This window comes from Hippoglossus stenolepis, chromosome 4 (assembly GCF_022539355.2).
Source record: "Hippoglossus stenolepis isolate QCI-W04-F060 chromosome 4, HSTE1.2, whole genome shotgun sequence".
NCBI classification, from domain to species: Eukaryota; Metazoa; Chordata; class Actinopteri; order Pleuronectiformes; family Pleuronectidae; genus Hippoglossus; species Hippoglossus stenolepis.
In genome coordinates, this window is record NC_061486.1 from 2,883,153 (window position 1) to 2,902,961 (window position 19,809).

A 19,809-nucleotide genomic window follows, 5' to 3' on the forward strand; every position below is an offset into this window, starting at 1 on the left:
CGACATGGATCAATAACTGGATGTATGAAGCTCTTCTGCAAACTGACATGGAAATAGTCGATATTTTCTTTCCTATTCTTTCCCTCTATTTTGTCCCAGAGATTGGAGGGAGTAGAAGTACTGCTGTGTGTGTGTGTGTGTGTGTGTGTGTGTGTGTGTGTGTGTGTGTGTGTGTGTGTGTGTGTGTGTGTGTGTGTGTGTGTGTGTGTGTGTGTGTGTGTGTGTGTGACATTGCAGTGTAGATCTGAAAGGCAGCAGCAGCCGTCGACAGATACGATGATCCTTACCGCACCAGCAACTTGATTGCATACTAATGTTTTTCTATGACGCATCTTCTCTCCTCCTCTTCCTCCCCCCCCATCAGCCTCCCTCTGTTTTTCAAATCCTCCCTTGTCTCCCCCTCTCTCCCGTCTCATCTTATGTATTTCCTTCCTTCCTTCCTTCCTTCCTTCCTTCCTTCCTTCCTTCCTTCCTTCCTTCCTTCCTTCCTTCCTTCCTTCCTTCCTTCCTTCCTTCCTTCCCTGCGTCTTACAAACCCCCCCATCACCTCTGCAGGAATTCATCAACATGCGACAGAGAGAAAAAGATTATACATTTATTCGATTATTTTAAATATTCTTACATTGATCTATTTCATTCATTTATACATTTTGTAGTTTCGGATTAATGATCGCTCGACGTGCTGTTTTAATTACTTTTATAATTTGGTCTTTTAAAGCACTAACATTGATTTGAAAAGTTCTATATGAATAAAGTCAGGTTATTATTATTATTATAAACAACTTTCTCTCTCCTGTGACAAGCAGACGTGTGATATAAGACATATTGATTACAGCTGCTTTAAGGAAACTGATATCGACAGTTTGCAGGAGATGAGGTGCCAGAGGTGTCAGACACTTAGAATCATCTGCTCCGGTGTTTCACTCCAGAGGTTTAACAGCTTCACATCAACCTTCTGCAACTTTTAAATTCAGACGGACACAAAGAGATTTGCTTGGTTCACTGTACACCTTTGGAGTCCTCGGCTATTATGGCTGGTTTTTAATGCTTTTGATTTTTGCCTATATAAACAAAGTTGTTTTCCATATGAACACACGTATGAAACATCACAATTTGATCACACAGGCCTATTTTTTTAAAAGGCAGAAAAACACAGGCAGAAAACAGGTGAACATTTGGCCTGAACCTTGATTTAAATGATTAATCAGTGAATAAATGTGACGAATGAATGGATGAACCTTCGTTGAATCAGGACTCTGTGCTGGTGCAGCGGAGAAGTCTGTGACTCTGCAGCTGCAGTTATGAAAGAGAGAGGGGGAGGAGACAGGTGAGAGATGGGTTCTCAGCCTTGAGGGGAAGTGAGATGCTCGTCACTGCGTCGGTTCTCGCTGAGTCTGGAATGTTTGCTTCTCTGAGACACACGTTTGCTCTTGTTGATTTCAGGATTGGCAGTTTTGTTTCTTTTATTTCGCTGCATTAAGAATCTTTACAGGAACGAGCTGGAATGAAAACATGACGTTTCCAGTGGATTACTTGACCACACAAACATCTCACAGTCAGGTCATCTTCCTCTCTATCAGAATTAGGACTACTGTTCTCTCTTGGGCCGAGTCTGCCCGCTGACACACAACAAGTCAAATGTTAGACGAGCCAACGCTGTGCGAGACAGTGTGATAGGCTGCACACAGAATCTGTTGCTAGGCTCACTGTGAACACACCAGTCAAGTCTGACATATGTTTTCAAAGCAGCCCTCTTAGCAGCTTGCAGCAGTTGCCATGGAAACCCCAATGCCATTTCCCCCCATTGTTTGGACTGCTCGATATTCCAAAAGCCTTTTCTGTGCGACTTGGTTTATTAAAGCCGGGAAGGCCGACTAAGAGGGCTGGTTTTGTGCAGTGTGTTGGTGTGTGCATGTGTTCAGCGCGTGTGTGTGTGTGTGTGTGAGAGCAGGGTCGCTCTCGGTTGGAGGTGGGGACAAAGGACGACGTCCTTCACTTGACCTCGGCAGCAGATGCAGACATTGACATTGAGTCTGTGCTGCTCTGAGATCGGAGCCGAGGTGACACCGGTGCAGCAGCGTTTATGGAAACAAAGGGATTAGATTGAAGGACGAAAACATTTTCTTCTGTTTGTTATTAGTCTGTGAACATTTTTAATTATCAACAACATATTTTTAATCCTTCTTAAAACAGCAGCACCTGATACCATAAAAGCCCATTTTCCCCTGTGATTGGACACATTTAAATTTCAAACATGGGACATCTTCCTGTTTCACGCTGGCCTGCGTTTAGCTCAGCTTGATTCATCATCTTGAAATCATAGTAAAATAACATGATTAACGCGTCGAGCTTTAACCTCCCTGCAGCCGTATAAGAGCATCATGATTCAACAACAGACACGTAGCAGTCGTATGAACTCTGATAAACATCTGTGTGAACCACTGGATTTCATTTGGCTTCATCACTGATCAGTGGCTTCATGAGTCGGACGTGGAATTCTGCACAATTCATCTCACAGACCATGATACTAAAGTTCCTGTCGGGTATTATTATCCTGTTGATATTTTTATCCCCAAATGGAGGATAGTACAGTTCAAACAATAACTTTATGTATGAATAATATAAAGATATTTGGTTTTTTTAACATATAAATGTCTAGTTTCATCATTTAGATTGTACACCAGGTCTTCTTCCACGGAGTCCTCCTGCTCAGCAGACATCTTCTCCTCTGTCTCCCTGATCTGGTTCATCAGATCCTCCCTCTGCTGGAAGCTGGCCTCCTGATCCAGGACGCTGCTCCTCAGCTTCTCCTCACAGAGCTTCAAATATCACCTTCCACTCATTTTCCACTCTCTGGTTCTCCTGCTGCTGGAGCTCAAGATCAGAGCTCAGTAAGTTTCATCATCGTCTTCATATCTCCGAGCTCCCGCTCCAGCTCATTCTCTCTAGCTCTGGCTGTGTCCACAGACTTGATCATGTTGACCATGTCTTCTCTGGCCTGACACAGCTGTGAGGCAGAATGGTCCATCCTCTCCATCACCTTCTTTCTTTCACTATTCCAGCTGAGTTGCCTGACGACGAACTGATTCTTCAGAGAATTGTTCTCCGCGGCCAGCTGCCTATTCAGAGCAGCGTTTACTGCAGCCAGCTTCTTGTTCTCCCTCTTTGACTCCTGGAGGACTTGTTGGACGGTCCACAGCTTTTTCCTGATGCTGCACCTGATGTGTTGAGTAGCATCAAGCGGCATTTGTGTCATCAAGTGACTGAAAGACACAAATACACACAACGGTTGAAAACACAGTCCCATCCTGACTTCAGACACACAAAGAGACAGGAGCTGCTTCATCTGATTCACAGATCTGACTGGAGTTTAGTCATGAGATGAAAAAATGTCTTCAGGTAAGTTTTTTCTGCTTCGGAAAAACTTACTTCTTCTTCTTGAGCAGTTGATCTTCCAACTGTAACCAACTTGTGTAATAGAGTTGTGTGTTTTCTCAGTGTATCGCTGGTCTACTGACAAGTCGTCGGTGACAAAGAAGAGAAGTTGTAGGAGAGCAGATTCTGGTCCGGCCGGCTTCAAAGGCCGTAGTGTTTGATTCTGCTGAGAAACGTTTCCCCTTTCCATGTGAGTTCATTGGCTTTGATCTGGTCTGACAGCTGTAAATGTGACATCCCAGGTTGCAAAGGACTCAAAGACTTAAATCAATCAAACTTTATTTGTATTGTTTCAAAGGGCTTACTGCTGACTACTGAATTCTACAGGAAACACTAACAGTAAACACGTCTACACTTGGCTCATGTCATATACTTATTGTGGTTTTTAAGGTGATAAGCTGTATAAATCAGATTTACAGTCTCTACGTCCTCTGACCTCCGTCCGTTTTTTACACATTTATTTAAAAAAACTCACCGTTCACAGTCTGAAAAGAGAAACGGCAGCGAACTGTAAATTATGTAACTAACAGAAATGGGTCATAGCAGGAATAGTGTTTCCTCCACTTCCCTTCAAATTCGTCTCTGCTCCATTCAGATAACATGAAACTCTTTTATAACGTGTTTGTGTGTAATATGGTGTTAGAATAAAAAGGGGTTTACAACAGAATCTGTTTCCAGAGGAGATGCAGGCTCTCCTCTCGTATTCCAGTGATAGATGTCGACTGAACCTCTCCTGGTTCAGCAGAACGTCTGCTGCTTTATAAGCTGATTTATGTAAAGGGGGATTAGCCGATGCTGAGTGCGTTGCATAAATAGTCTCTTTGTATTTCAACTGTCCATCCAGAAAACTGCTCCAGGCCTCCGTTTTCACAGAGCAAAGTACACACACTTGACCCCCGACCCCCACAACAAGGGGCTCCATGTTAGAAACGTCCCTAACCCCCAAGGATGTATTTGCCATTTAAATGAGAAGTTGTTCAACTTGCGTTTGTTAAAAGATTTTCATTCAGGCAGTTTAATTATCCACTATCGAAGAGAGACTTTCACAAACCAGCTGTTGAGGTACATTTTAGTTATAGAGTATTTAAGTTGTATGTTATTATAACATTTTACATAATATCCCTGTTGTTTTTGAGGATACATTTTTATTCCTCAACCTAAAATGAGTAAAGAATCTTTCCCTTTGTTGCATCAAAGATGGAAACCTTTAAATCTGCTCTGTCTGGCCCAGAGGAATAAAGAAAGCTTCATTTCATCCTCTTTATTCCCGAGCACTTAGCCTGATCAGATTATCATTCAGTTATTAAATGACCCGGCACTGTAATAACTTAAAAGCGCAGCAGAGGATATCAAGGTTAGTTCAAGTTCACCAAACCACTAATTCTGTCTTGAATCCCACTTTGTCTTGATGTTCATTCACTTCCTGCTGTCGTCCTCTATTGTCTTTTATTAAAGTGAAGGGAGGAGAGAAGGAGGGAAGGAAAGGAGCAGAGTAGAGAAGAGAGGAAGAGAAGATGGTGAAAGAACGCTAGAGAAAGGGTGTAAGGAAAGAAGATGGAAGGACAAAGGACAAGGATTGAAAAGACAAAGACCATCGTCTCCTCCTGCTCTGACTAACTTCTCACCTTGTGTTGAACCTTTTTATTTAACCGAACACAGCTCAGTGTAGCGTCAGTGATCCTTGTCTGAGAATCCCCTGTGAAGGAGGAATGATCACATCTCCTTTACCTGCTGAACAGTTAAAACAACAACAACAAACACACAGATAGTAACTCTGAGAGCGGGATCTCGCTCGTGTGTGTTTTTGTTGCAGTGCGACGGGGGTGTGAAGCAGCCTGAGGCGCTCAGGAGGCCGATCCGCGGTCTCTCTGTTCTCTGGCTGACTTCCATACAAGTCTAAAGTCTAATGTCTCCCGACAGGTGGCGTGATGTTCTGGGGTCTCGGAGACAGGTGGACGCTCGGCCCCGCTGGGCAGAGCTGGACGTGTTGAGAGGCTGTGATTAAAAACCACTGCGTCCGATTCCTGCAGCTGGTTCCTCTGCTTCCCACAGAACAAACTCTCCGTCAGAAACAAATCGTAGTTTCTTGGTTTTTTTCACAGACGATTAAAGAAAGATTCATTCTCAAGTCTTCAGATTAGTGGTGAGGATTCGTTTGGTTTCGTTAAGTCTCTAAAACTGACTTTTAATAAACAAATCGTCCACATAAAACTGGAAAACTAGTCTTTGGTGTTGCTGCATTTTATTGTGGCTGAACTACAGAACTCCCATTACTTTACATCTGTTTAATCCACTACTGCATTTTTATTATTATTTAACTTATTGTGGATAAGTCGTCGAAATGGGTAAATACACACGTCTCTTAAATAGATGCTGAAGCAATGAAGGTAACAGTTCATTTTGAAAAGGGACAAATAAATGTAAATGTATCTGAGTTAACCTTTTGACTGGTGTTGTGAGACATCCTAAAATAATAGGAAAATAAAATGTATATTTATTCAAAATCCATAACTCACACATGAACATTTCAGAACATACTGTGACTACTACACACACACACACACACACACACACACACACACACACACACACACACACACACACACACACACACACACACACGCACACACACACTGTCTCTCTCTCTCTCTCTCAGTTGATATTTTGTATCTGTGTACGATTTGTTAGAGCAGCCGGCAGCAGTATATCCTCATTATGCTAATCTGTGGCCGTCGGCCCACACACAGCAGCTCTGGATTTTGCACTTTGCTTCAGCGACAGCACGATTTCATATTCGGGTTTAAATCGGAGTTCATCCTGTTCTGCAGCTCAGGAGGATTCAGTCGACTTCACAACAACCTTCAACAAAAACCTGTGTGTGTGTGTGTGAAAGTGTGGGTTGTTGAGCGTGTTGACCAAACCTCTGCTAAACGGACGCAGTGATATTTATATTGCATTAAAAATCCTAAATGATCACATGGTGCTTTATGAGCTGCGGAGGATCATTAATGTTCTTCTGGATCATTTCATTCTACTGCAGGTTTGTGTAATGACCTTCAACTTTAATGAGTTTCACTTCATTTTTACTGTCGTATTCTGTTGGTTTGATTTGTTGCGTGACTCTAAATGTGACAGTACGATGCAGATTAGTTGGCAAATTCAGTTGCTTTGTTTTTATTTAATTTAATTTAACTTTATTTGCTGTCTTTTCTCATTAATGAGATCTGATTTAAACCGATGAAAGGTTTTTATCCGGTTCCAACATTTAACATATTTCGGAGTTGTGGTTAATTTTTGTTCGGCCACTTGGGGGCAGCAGAAACAAGCTGCAAACACATCACTGACGTGTTAACGCCTCATTAAATTGATATGTTACCGAATAATGGTTTAATTACACATCGTGCAGACACGGAGCAACATTATCGTTTGGATTTCAGTTAGAGTTCAAAACTTTCCTCAGGTGAAAAATTATTATTATTTCTACGTCTTATTTGGAAGCGACCTCTAGTGGCTGTAGCAGTTATGATGGGAGCAAGTGACGTAGGATAAAGAGCGACAGCGTCAGGAGCGTCAGGGTGGATGAATGTGGAATCAACCACGACCGTTCAAACACCATCACTGCACGTTTATTATTGTAACCACGCACAAGAGAGGTCATCTTCACCTGAGGTAGAACTTAGTTTAACCCAAACTATGATATTTGCCTGAATCTTAACCAAACCTAAATCTTAACCATAGCTGTTGGTACAATGAGGAGGTTCTGATCCGGCCTCTGGTCCAGTTTGCTGCTCTGGGTTTTATCCAGGGGGAAAGAAAAGTGACCTCTACTGTCGTTTAGTTCCTAACTTTCCTCTCCATCTCTAATTTATCATTTCTACCAAAGCCTGAGGAAAACATCTGTCTCTTGAACTCATTGTGTTGCTCATTGGCTTTGGTTGCTAACTTGTTGGACGAAGGAACCAAAACAGTCAAGTTTTGAACCGTGAATCCAAAACAATCAACTGAAAACAAATGCTGAAACTCTGCAGAGCTGCAGAATCTGGTGATAATTAGATTTTCTCTGCACCTTCAGAGCAACGAGCTTCTTTTTCTTTCCTGAAAACATCAGAGAGCAGTCGTGTAGAAACGGATAAAAGTGCTTCACGCACTGAAAGAAGAGTCGGAGAGAAGATGTAGATAAACTGTATTTTTATGTGGTTTGTGGCAGAGCGGAGCAGGACGTGTTTATGTTCTGGTTTCACACGAAGCACTGCAGAGGCTCCTTCTTTCGTTCCGTAGAAAATGTGTTTATTAAAGCATCGGCTGTAGAACAAAAACCAAAGCAACAACAGCTGCAGGATTGCAGAACATATCATGTACCATAAAATTGATAAAGAAATCACTGTACACGCTACAGTGCTTTTCAAATCACAGCTTTTGCAGTGTAGTTTATAGAAGTTATGATTTGTATATAGAGATATATATATATTTATGTATATATCTTACACATAATAAATATCTAGTTAATCTGATCGTCTTCTTTTTGGAACATTATGGGTTACGGTTATTTCTGTAAGTTTGAGTTAGAAACATTTTCACAGCAGAAGAAACAGCATAAAAAAGTACAATCATTGTTCAGAGTTTAGCTCAGACGACAAAATCAATTAGGATTCAAAGATGCTGTGGGAATAAAGATTTATACATGTCAGTGTTATAATACACACACACAGTTAATCTCATTAGTGCAATCAGCTCAGTCACTTCTGTTAATGAGGATAAATCTAATGTCTGAGTCCCGTTGAACACTTTGTGGTTTCACTGCAGGGAAATGTGTAAATGTAAAATTCCGATTATTTTAGATTCAAGACACGAAGGGAATTTAAATCGGGTTTTTACAAACAATCTTTTGGCTCATGACAAAACTTTGGAGAATTGAACTAATCAGTTAAAATCTGTGCACTAAAGACACACGTGCCTTTTTAAAAACCATTTAGAATTCAAGCTTTTCTGTTCACCACAAATTTAGTTGCTTTAATTCAAACTATCATTAAGTGAAAATGATATATATAATTTCAAAAGGCAATATTTGAGAGAATTGATGATTAAATTCCTTATAAAACTTTCAGGGAGTTTGACGAACAATCTTAAAAGAGAAAGAATCAAGAATCTTCCTCGTATCACTTGAAGGTTTTTATTCTAAGATGCTGAATAAACTTCAGCCTCCACTGACGCTTGCTGGTGATCGATATATGTTCTCACGTGTCTTTGCAGAAAGAGAAAGAAAAGACACTCGTGAATTTATTCTGACAAGTTTTTAAGGTGAATTGAATAATCCTCACCGTTTCTAGAGAAACATTTTGTGAGCAGATTCTGAATCGTCTGTTTTTCAGTCGTCTCTCTAATCCGTCTCTTTGGTCCAGTTCCTAGAAATGAGTCGTCTCATCTCCAAATCACAGTAATAAGACAAACTGATAAATGATAATTCCATCTGCAGGTTTTTACTTACACATTTCACATTTGTTGTTTAATTTCTTTCCCCCCCTTCAAATTGAAGTGAAGCCCTTTGGAACGAAGCCCCTCAGGCGAACATCCCTCCTCTCTGTGGATTCAGTGCCTTGTACTCTGTGTGTAAATTGCCAAGGATGAAGTGATTGTGTATCTTTTCCTTTCCTAACATCTGCTGTTTACGCTGGCGAGAGCTCAACCACCCTCGTACCGGGATGTAAAGCAAGCTGTCGGAGAGGGAGAGAGACGAGGGGGGGGGGAATATTTAGAAAGAGAGGGATGGAGGAGGGGAGGAGGGGGGGGACTCGTCTGAAAGGTGAAATATCAGGATTTCAAAGCTTCAGGGAAAACCTTTCACAGTTTTAAAAGCACAGATCTGCAGAACCACGGTTTTGATGGGTCCCAGTCGTCCGCCATGTTCTGGTGGGGGAAATCACACTCACAACCTGAGCTGCTCTCGTTTGACAAGACAAACAACAAGACAAATGGAAATGCAGGTTTTTCTTCTGTTTTGTGTCATTGGATCAAAGTTTTAGGACAGAGAGAGAAATGATGTAAACATATGAAACGAAACAACTAAGAGCTTCTTCTGTTGGGGAGGTTTCATATTTATCGTCTATAATAAATAAAACACACACACAGGTTATTATTCTGTGTGAGTTTACTTCTCTTTTGGTTCGTGATGGTTCACCTCTTCTCGTCTTTTTCTTTCCCTCCACCTGACTCTCACCATCCGGATGTGGATCGTATCTCTTCCTCCTTTAAACTCTTTCTCTCTCTTCATTCCTCCTTTGTTCTTTGTGCCTTTTCTATCATCTGCACCTCCTTCCTCTCTGATACCGTTTGCTGTCTAGTTCTGGTTTTCCTCTGCTGTTGATTTTAATTCTCCCTTCTCTACTTTTCAAACAGACAATGATCTGCAGGGAGTTCATGTCCTCGTTGTTCCCTCCAAGGTTTATTTCCCCCTTTTCCTCCAAGTGCATTTGTTTAGAGTTAAACTTCCTTCGACTACTTTCTCCAAACCTCCAAACCTCGAACCTTCCTTTACATTTTCTAGTCTTTCATGTCTTTACAGATTCTACTTTCCTGCTATTTTATTGGTCACGCTCTTTAATTAATGGTAGTTAGTTAATAATAGTGACCGTGTTAGTTATAGCTGGTTAATAGTGTTAAAACGTAAAGATTTGGTAAAGATTGTATAGTAAAGATTGTGTCTCCTTGACTTGAGCTTAGAAAATCTGTGAGTTTTATCTTTTGTCTTGAAATATCCAAGAAGATGACTCGATTGTTTTCAACTTTTCATGCTTCTATGAACCTGGAAAATCTCTTTTGAGCATCAGAACTAAAAACTCACAAACATTCTGCTCCGTGACAAACTTCGATCTGAACTTTATCTGCTTTTCCACGACCAAAAGTGTTCGTAGCTAGATTAGTTTTTGGGGGTTTAAGCCCTGAATGATGCGACCTCATGACGAAGCCTCTGCTCTAAATGATCCCGATGAGGACGCTGCTGGCATCGACCTTGTGGTGCCTGGACTGATTTACATGAAACCACATGGTCTCATTTACTGGATTAATACTGGAAGGACCAACTGGAAGCACTGATGAAGTCTTTGCTCTGCAGAAAGTGGGGCTGCAGCGAAACGAGCCTCACGCTCACTGACGGAGGCTGTTGTGTTATCGCTCCTCCGTCAGGAACCATCAATGCTCTGTGGGACTCATTACATGACTAATTTATGACGATTATTAATAAATGTTAACAGTTTAGAGGGGGGGGGCTCACACTTCACTTGTTAATGTTGTAGTGGCCTCTGAATCCTCACGGTTCTCCAGGGACGCTGAGCGAAGCGGAGACACATCCAGAGTTCACGCTCCCTCAACATAAATAATTTGCTCTGATGCTCTCCAGGTTTAAATTGTCCCCGTGCGTCTGCCTGCGTCTCTGAATAACGATGGATCCCTATTTTTTAACACTGCAGTTAAATATAATTAGTACCGGAGACAAGGCGGTCACCATTTTAACGGTAAAACACGAGTTTTTCCCAAAGTGCGATAATCAAGTGCAGTTTTAATGATGATTAAAATTTAAAATGGTGATAGCAGCCGTCAGGGTTCAGACGAACAGCTGCAACGTGGGTTCATTTAGAAAACATGAAGGAAATAAGTTACAGAGGCCTGGAGATCTTTTAAGCAAACGCCTTAAATTCAAGACTCGATGCAGGAAGTGGGGAAATGTCACAGTTTATCCTTCTAACTATTTTACAGGTTTAAATCACGTCAACGGGAGTTTCCGGTGTTAAATACTGTTGTAAACGTTCGGCTCGTGTAAAGTCTCCTTCGTTTGTCTCCTCAGGTGCGGTGTTCAGAGGAAGTCACAAGGAAGCAGAGGAGGTTTGAGGTTTCACATGTTGCACTGAGGAGAATCCAACATGGACTGAGACGTGTCTGAACCGCCGTGCAACATGTGAAGCAGAGACATGTGTCCACAGCCTGAATCTGTTTCCCTTCTGTGTGCAAACTGCTATGGTAGAAACACAACTCTTGTGTTGTGTTGCTCTTTGCGTCTGCAGACTCTATTCGCCCTCTGCCCATGATCACACATTGTGTTGTGTACCTTTTTAAATAACTTTTGAATAACAAAAAAATAGGACGGCAACAAAGGAGGTCATGTTTACATCAGTGTTTGTTTGTCTGTGGTTTAGCAGGTTTTTAAATGTGGTTTCATAGAGAGACTGGTCTGTCTGTTGGTCTGTTTGTTTCAAGATTTCACAAAAACTACTGAAACAATTTCCTCAACATGTTGTGGAGTGGATTAACATGACCCAACGAAGGAGTCATTAAAGTCTGGCTCCAAATCAGCGAGTGGATCCAGGAGTGTTTTCACTTTCTTTAACATTCTGGGAAAGAACGTTTTTCAACATTTCCGTTGATTTCTAATTCGTGGATCTGTTTATTAGACTGATATCTGATGAGTTCTCCTGAGTGACGTGCAGGACGTGGTTCAGGGACTTTAAACACCTGATCCTGTCGTATTTAACACAAGGTGCCACCATGAGAACTCACATTCATCCTCAGAAACAAGGCCACAGTTTCAGAACCCGACTTGTTCTAAGAAAAATAGGCCACGTGTGCAACGGAGGCATCGTTTCTCCGCAGGAAGCAAACTGAACCAATTTATCTTCATGCCTGCTTCCACCTTATTCCCAGGAACCAGCCGGGGTTTCCTGTGTTCGGCTCCTCCGGGCTCTGGTGGAATCTATTCTTAGATGTCAGAGGAACCAGGCAACATGTAACGACGTGAGAGGAACAGATGAGGAGGGAGAGAAACCAACGAGGTGCTTTGTTAACGCTGACAGAGAAAAATAGCGACAGGAGTTTAAAAGTTACACCGAGATGTTTCCTGGCCAGAATATTGAATTTAAACTTTAATCAAATGTCTTGTTATGTTTGTGGTTTCGGTTAAAATCTGGATTTTTTGCATTTCCTGTTGTTTTTTAATGCTTCCCCTGAAACCATTGGTGATATGAGCTCCGTCTGAGCGGCCTACTTTGAGAGGAGTCTGTGATCCATATGTTCAGGAGGCGTTCAGGAACACTAGTTTATCATGGAAGCTGTCACACAGGCTCCTCTGCGGCTCCGCTCAGCCTCAGCTGTCGGCACCAAAGTAGGACAACACGGAACTGAGGCACCTTGAGGAACACGGTTCTGGGGATTTACAGATTATTGTGCCTCCAGTTGCATTTTAATGTCTAAACATGTATAAATATTATACACGTGACCCTTTTAATGAAAGAAAACTATTAATAATTTAGTTTGATGTTAATCTGCTGATAACATGTTTCTCATGAAGCGGATAAAGGCAACACTGAGCTTTAGCCGAGATTTGAATGCAGCAACATGAATGAATGTATAAAAGATGTTTTCCTAATGTCGCTGCAGCTCCTGTTTGAAGGTTTTCTTGTTTTCCTCGACTCGGTTCATTGTCGTGTTTCTGCCTCTCAAGAGCTTTTAAATCCAGAGGCAGTGTCCTCAGCTCCGATCGCATCTCTTCTCTGACACACAGCGTGCACGTGTTTTACAGACTCTTAGCTCTTAGTTCACCTGTCTGACTCAGAGAAACTTACCTCCTGCGTCCTCAGAGGTCTCTGTGCCTGACACAACCTACAGCCGCTGTGGGAGCTGAGCTAAAGCACAGCAGCGTCCATCACAGCACGGGAGCCAATCAGGGCCCGTTATCTGGAGGCAGCGTACGGATCAGGGGGACAAAGTCCAGCAGAGTTTTCTTCTGCGTCTGAACCTTTCAGAGATGAATCAAAACAACGAAGCACTGAGACAAGGAGTCGACAGAGAAGCTTCTTCTTGGAGGACGAGCGGCTCTGGAGTCAGAAATAATCTGATTGACTCAGTTATTCCCACATATAACAAGGGAATTCATTTATAACACTATTGCCTACAAATGTATAATTGGGCTGATGGACAATATGATGGTAAAACTGCAGATTTCTGCATCACAACCGTATTAACCATGGATGTGTCTGATCTGCTGGTCTCAGATCAGGGCTGGTAACTAACGGTAACCGGACGTTTGATGTCAGAGCCTGAAACTGTGGAGCAGTCGACCGTTTGAGATCAGAAACATTCAGAGTGTTTTTTAAATCCATCTTCACACGTTTATATCTGAAAGATTTTAGATTCATATTGAATTCTTCTAGTTTATTTCCAACCAATAGATTTGATTGTGATTTGTCTCGGCTGTGTAATATTTCGTGGTGAACTCCGGACAGAGCTCTGTGCTGTGAGATCATTTTTTAAAGATCTGGGTTTGTTTACTGAAGTTCATCCTGGACGTTAATGAATTTCATTAGTGCCAAACACAAACCTTTCTTCACTAAACGGACGTGAATTTGTTCACAACTTCTAAACTGTGCAGGTCTTAGAAACATGTTTCTTTATTGGGATTTTAAAATGTGTCTTTAAGGGAGAACTTGTTGTTTTAACAGCGTACGTCTGAAACACGCCCAGATTTCATTTACCTTAACATGAGTCACATCTGGCTCTGAGGCTGCTGATGGACAACCTGCTTCAGTCTGTTGTTACTGAGCCAGAAAACTGTTCCGTACGTCAAGTGTTAAATCAACCGATGGGATTATTTTTGCCTCGTTCAGCGCTTCAGCCTCCAGGAAATGAAAAAGGACGAATCTGATCTAAATTCTCCCTTCGACAGACGATCGTTGCAGTTTGAGTGTTAATATTTGTTGACTTTTAACCTTGTGAATCTGTTGTTTGCTTGAGTTTACTGAAACACTGTGAAAATGTAGCTTTAAAGAAAACCCATTGTTATTAAGGAGACTTTTAGCTGCCTGATGGGTGTATCTGCTTGTTCTTATTGATCGAACTCTTCAGGAGTTCACGCTGTCGTTTACACTATAATAACAAAAACACCAGCACAGAACACAGTGACCTTCTCGCTGGAAGCCGGAGGAACTTCTTTAGTGGCGAATGGAGAAAGGTGTGTGGGAAGGAGAGTGACAAGAGGTTGGTTCAGACCATGCTGTGAATTGTGACTCCATTTCCCAGGGAGCTTTGGGACAACAGCTCAAAAAGCCACTCGCCGCTCAGCCGATGGCATGAAGAGGGCGGGGACCGTTTGGCCAGAGGTCGCAGCAGCTGCTTGGCTGGTTGGTGGAATCATGGTGGATGCAGGGGTGCAGGTGTTGGTTGATCGGATGACTCTGGTGCACAGGAGGATTGTGGGTAGATGGAGATGTCAGAGTTGAACCCCACCCCTTCTTGAGTGTGATGCCTGTCACAGGGGAAACGCTGATGTGTGAGTGGATCAGACCCCCGATCGTCTTTAACGCTTCCCCCTCTCTAACGTGTCAACCCGACTACACCGAGAGTGGAAGCGCCACGTCGGATCAACTTACCTCTCCACAGTGAATCTAAAACAAACGTGTGAGCGCTTTACTCCTGAAGACTAAAGATGTTACTTTGCTTCAATGGTTTATTTTACCCATAACCATGTACAAATAAACAAAACCTTTACAGCTTTGTATGGTCACACATTTAGCATTCATTGGTCCATAAGCACTCCTCACGGCGACATGAAAACACTGGTAGAAGACACCGACATTTGATTTTTCTAGCATCGGCGTCTCAACGTTGCACTGACGTCACAAATGTACCATCCATTCTAACAGTTTCATTGCAAATCAAAAATAGTCACATGCAATGATTGAAAAAAATTACATTACCTCATGTCACATATAGAAAGTAAGCGAAAAGTTCCATCATTTAGAAATAAGTACTCTTCAGAGATTTGTCTCTCTTGTTCTTTTCTGTTTTCTTTTTTTTTTTTTTTCTGAAGTCCTAGACATTCTTTCAACAGCGTTGTTGGTCTCATTTGGGTTGTAAACATTATCGTTACAGTGCCTCACTCCCTTCACCTGGCTGGCTGCGCAGCGTCTCTCTCTCTAGAGAATTGGTCAATCAACACTATCAATCAACTGATCGAGAGGAATTGGTCAGTGGTCAATCAATCGTACGAGGAATTTGTGGTGGAAGGACACGATCGTCTTTGGGCTCAGTTTGGGGGCGACAGGACACCAGTGAGAGACTGGACTGAACATCTATATAAGACACCCTGAGAATCACAACTACGTCTCTTTCATCCCTCCTTCCTCCCTCCTCCCTATCCCCCCCCCCCTCCCCCCTCTTCCTCTACTTCTTCTCCTATGGAACGATCAAAGTCAGGTGGGCGTGGCCTCGGGCAACTGAGGAAGATGGTTGGTTGGTTGGTAGGTTGGTTTGTTGTGGCGGAAGCCGGTTGCCGTGCAACTGGCTCCTCGTGGTGGTTGGCATGGAAACAGGTTAAGGTGGATTCTGACCTGGTAAGGTAGGATGCAGCACGTACACTAGTATGAACAGTAGAATGTAATAAACAGGTCTAGGGAAAAATAAGTGGATTTAAAATGGTTTGCAAATAAAAGAAACTAAAGTGTCTCAGGTGGATTAAAGATTAAAGGGTCAGTTCATCCAAATTAACAAAATGTTTTACTGCAACACGTGGAGGATGTTTGTTTAATCATTCTCCAAAAATGGGATTTTATTCTTAGTGCACAAAGTATTTTAAAGTTTTATTGGAACAACTTGCTACAGGCGAAATATAGTAGTTCCAAAAAAACAGGAGTCCCAGTGGAGTCTGGAGTTTACCCACAGCAACAGACTGGGAATGTTTCTGCTGAGGTTTTATTTAATGTTCCGTTCAATTCACCTCCACTGTTTTTAGAATGGAGGCACTTTAGAATCTGGACAAACTCTATTTTCAGGGTGAACCGACCTTTTAAAGTAAGAATAAACTTGAAGTGTTCTTGTTTTTAGAGCTTTGTTTTATTCGTATATATAAAAAACGTTATAATCTCAAAGGTGAAAAGCACCACGGGTTTATAAAACAAGCGCACCTCAAGCTCGAGCACCCGAACGTCCATTCTAGATGCGTATTCATCCCCAGACCTGTGAGCATGTAACAGTAGATTGTGACAGTAGTATGTTATCGATGGAGAACATCACATGGGGCTGACGTGGTGTGCAGCAAAGGATGGCGCAGGGGGGAGGCGGTAGTGGTGGACAGTGATTGGTTGATTTGGTTGGTCAGGTGACTGAAGGGGTTATGGACAGTCGAGTTGAGTCAGATCACATGATGAGGGTTTGCAGCTATAACGTCAGGAGGTTCCATTGGGAAGTATGGAAGCCTGACAGGTTTTAGCTTTTGGTGGACACTGGACAAAACACCCACCCCGAACCCCGCTAACACACACACACACACAGGTAAACAAACATGCAACACACACAACTTAGCGAAACAGACACAAGGACACACAGACATTCACCCTTTTTTGCATAGACACACACAAATACAAAGGTTTGTTAACTTACACACCCACACACACACACATTAGATTAATGACAAACGCACATTCGCTCCCACATGCACCTCGACTCACACACACACACACTCACTCTTGCCCACCCCCAGACTTGCGATGTGTTACTGTGATGATGCAGAGTGTGGTGGAAGGTGAAGAATAAGACAACGGAAGACAGGTGATGCTAAAATGAACATTTATAATGACTGCTGTTGCTGTCGCAAAATAAGAATCCTTAAAAAAAGACCTCATATATATTAGCACTAGATTGCCCACTTCACTGGTAATCCACAAGTCAAGAAACACAACTCACTAGGTTTTTTTTTCTCTTTACAAACACAATGCTACAATTACATTAAATATTGAATACTCTTTAAGTCAGTTAATGAATGTTGTTAAAAGCAACCACTAAAATACTAAAAATAAAAACAAAACAATAATAATATTAATTCACCTTTTTTCCAGTCGTTCCCTTTTTTTCTCGTTGCGTTGTTATTTATTAATAGTATAATAATAATAATAGTCTGAGAAATAAATAGCTCATGTGGTGTTCTCAGGGCGATGGGGCAGGCAGCATAAACCAAGGGTGGAGCTCAGAGCGATGCGGTGAAATGGTGGCGTCGGAATCTCACGCAGTCACTTTTTAATACTTTCAACATGTCTCTGATGTCGAGGCGATATGTGGAGATATGCACAGGTTTGGTTCTGCAGGCGACGGGATGGTCGAGCGCCCCCTGCAGAGGTTAATCATCCCTAAACTATCGTTCTATTTCATGTAAACTAGGACTGTATTGCACAAACGTTAGCAGCTCAGCTTCCTCGTTTTGTCGCCCGGGAGGAGCTTAGTTTCCTTTTTCTTTTACTTTTATTTCGCGCCTGTGTCCGCCTCCCTGCGTTTTTTTTTCTTCTTCTCCAGCCTGGAGGAGCCGAGTCGAGCCGTTTTTTTCCACGATGATATGTCTCTAACACGACCAAGCATTTGCAATAACTACGGCTTGATGATAAAAGATACTAGCGCCACTACGACTCACTGTTAGGAAAACATCAACAAATGTACAAAAACAAGCCTCTACGTTGAGAATGGCTCGGACTACTTCTCAAGGTTAGTATCATTATGTGATGGGCACAGTTATCTAAAGAGTTTGCTAGCCAACATGGAAGCTACACAGCGAATACAGTAGGTAAATCAACACTAATAACAACAGCACAGGTTAACACAGTAGAACTAGCAGAGCCGATTATACAGGCAAGACCTAACTATCGGATACGGAGGATGAAAAGTGTCGTCTGGCGCGTCCACCAGTTCCTCTTTATGCTGCCGGCCCCTTTCTGCTCAACACTTCTCTCTTTACAGCTCAGCAAAAAATCTGACAAAAATATTTACAATGAGAGAGAAAAGAAATGAAATTGTGGAGAAACAGTTGTTTAGTGTTTTTTTCTTTTTTGTTTGTCTGCATTTCTTTTTTTGGACGTTTTTTCTTCCTTTCGTGGTTTTTTTTGTTGTTGTTGTTTTGTTTTTTTTCATTTTTCGTTTTTTACTTATATCTCAGAGAATTGTCCCCAATGATGAGCAACAAACAAACAAACAAAAAAAATCCAATCATATCAGTGAGCATTGCACAGTCTCAGAGAGGTTTTTTGGGGATGGAATGAGAGAGTTATCGTCCAAAACAGTTGGATGAACACAGAGGGGGGGTATAGGAGGAGGAAGAAGGTCAATAAAGTTCATGAGGGGGTGAAAGTTCAAAAAAGTTCAAGAGGACAGAGGATGGCTGCGCAGCTGACGGTGCGTAAACACTCCCCACACCACCGCGCGGGGGCGGTGCGTGTGTCGGCGTGCGGTGGTTGGGATGTTAAACGACAAAAAAAAAAATCATCATTAGAAAAATGGAGTTTTTTTGAATCTTTCCCATTGAGAAAAAATCAAATGGAGCGAGAGCGAGAGAGGAGGAGGAGGAGGAGGAGGGGGTAAAGAGAGAGAAAAAGGTGAGGGGCGGGAGAAAGAGGGGGAGGTGAGGAGAGTGAAAGGTGCCCCCAACACTATGGCACACAATCAATGAAGTCCCACAGGCTGAAGAGATGACAGAATTAGGAAAGCAGCTGGCATGAGCGGTAGGGCTTTTTTTAAGGTTGAGAGGCAGGACAGTAGGTAGGTAGCCAACCTGCAGAGGGTTAATCCTTGTCGGGTTTAGCTCTGTGGGGGGTGGTGAGGAGGAGGAGGAGGAGGAGGAGGAGGAGGAGGAGGAGGTGGTGGTGGTGGGGGGCAAGGTGCTGTTCAGTTGAGGCGTCATGAGCGACATCATGTTATGAGGGCGGAGCATGCTGGCTTCATGGGTGCTTCCAGGATGGATGTCCGACACACAAGAACAACTCAAAGAAACGCTTGGAATGGTAGTTGTTGTTGTTGTCTTATTTTTTTTTTGTGTATTTTTTTTTGTTGTGTTTTCGTGTTTTTGTTTTTCCTCTCTGTTCTATTTTGGCACTCGAGAGAAGAGGCTTGTGGGAGGCGGAGGAGGAAAGTGTGTATGTTTGGGCGAGAAGGAGAGGTGGGCAGTGAAAGTGCAAAAAAGAGGGCATGGAAGAGTGTGTGTGTGTGTGTGTGTGTGTGTGTGTGTGTGTGAGGGGGTAAACAGGCTACACACAGAAATGGCATTTTGTTAAAACTGGTCTAGGTTAGACAGAGCATACAGTACAAATCAAAACCAGGAAAATAAAAACCAACAGAGAACGAGAAGAAGGAACAGAAAAACAGTGATATGACAAATGCAGTCTACAGTTGCTGGTGCTTCGATTGGGCCGAGAGTGGGGGGGGGGGGGGGTGGAAAAGTGGAGAAAGTGGGGGTCCCATAATGTGTCTCATTGAGGGTGTTTGAAGAGGTGGGAGGGTCAGTGGTGGGTGTGGGTGAGAGTGGGTTTGAGTTGGTGGAGGTGGGCGGGGGGGTGGTAGTGGTGGTGGTGGTGGTGG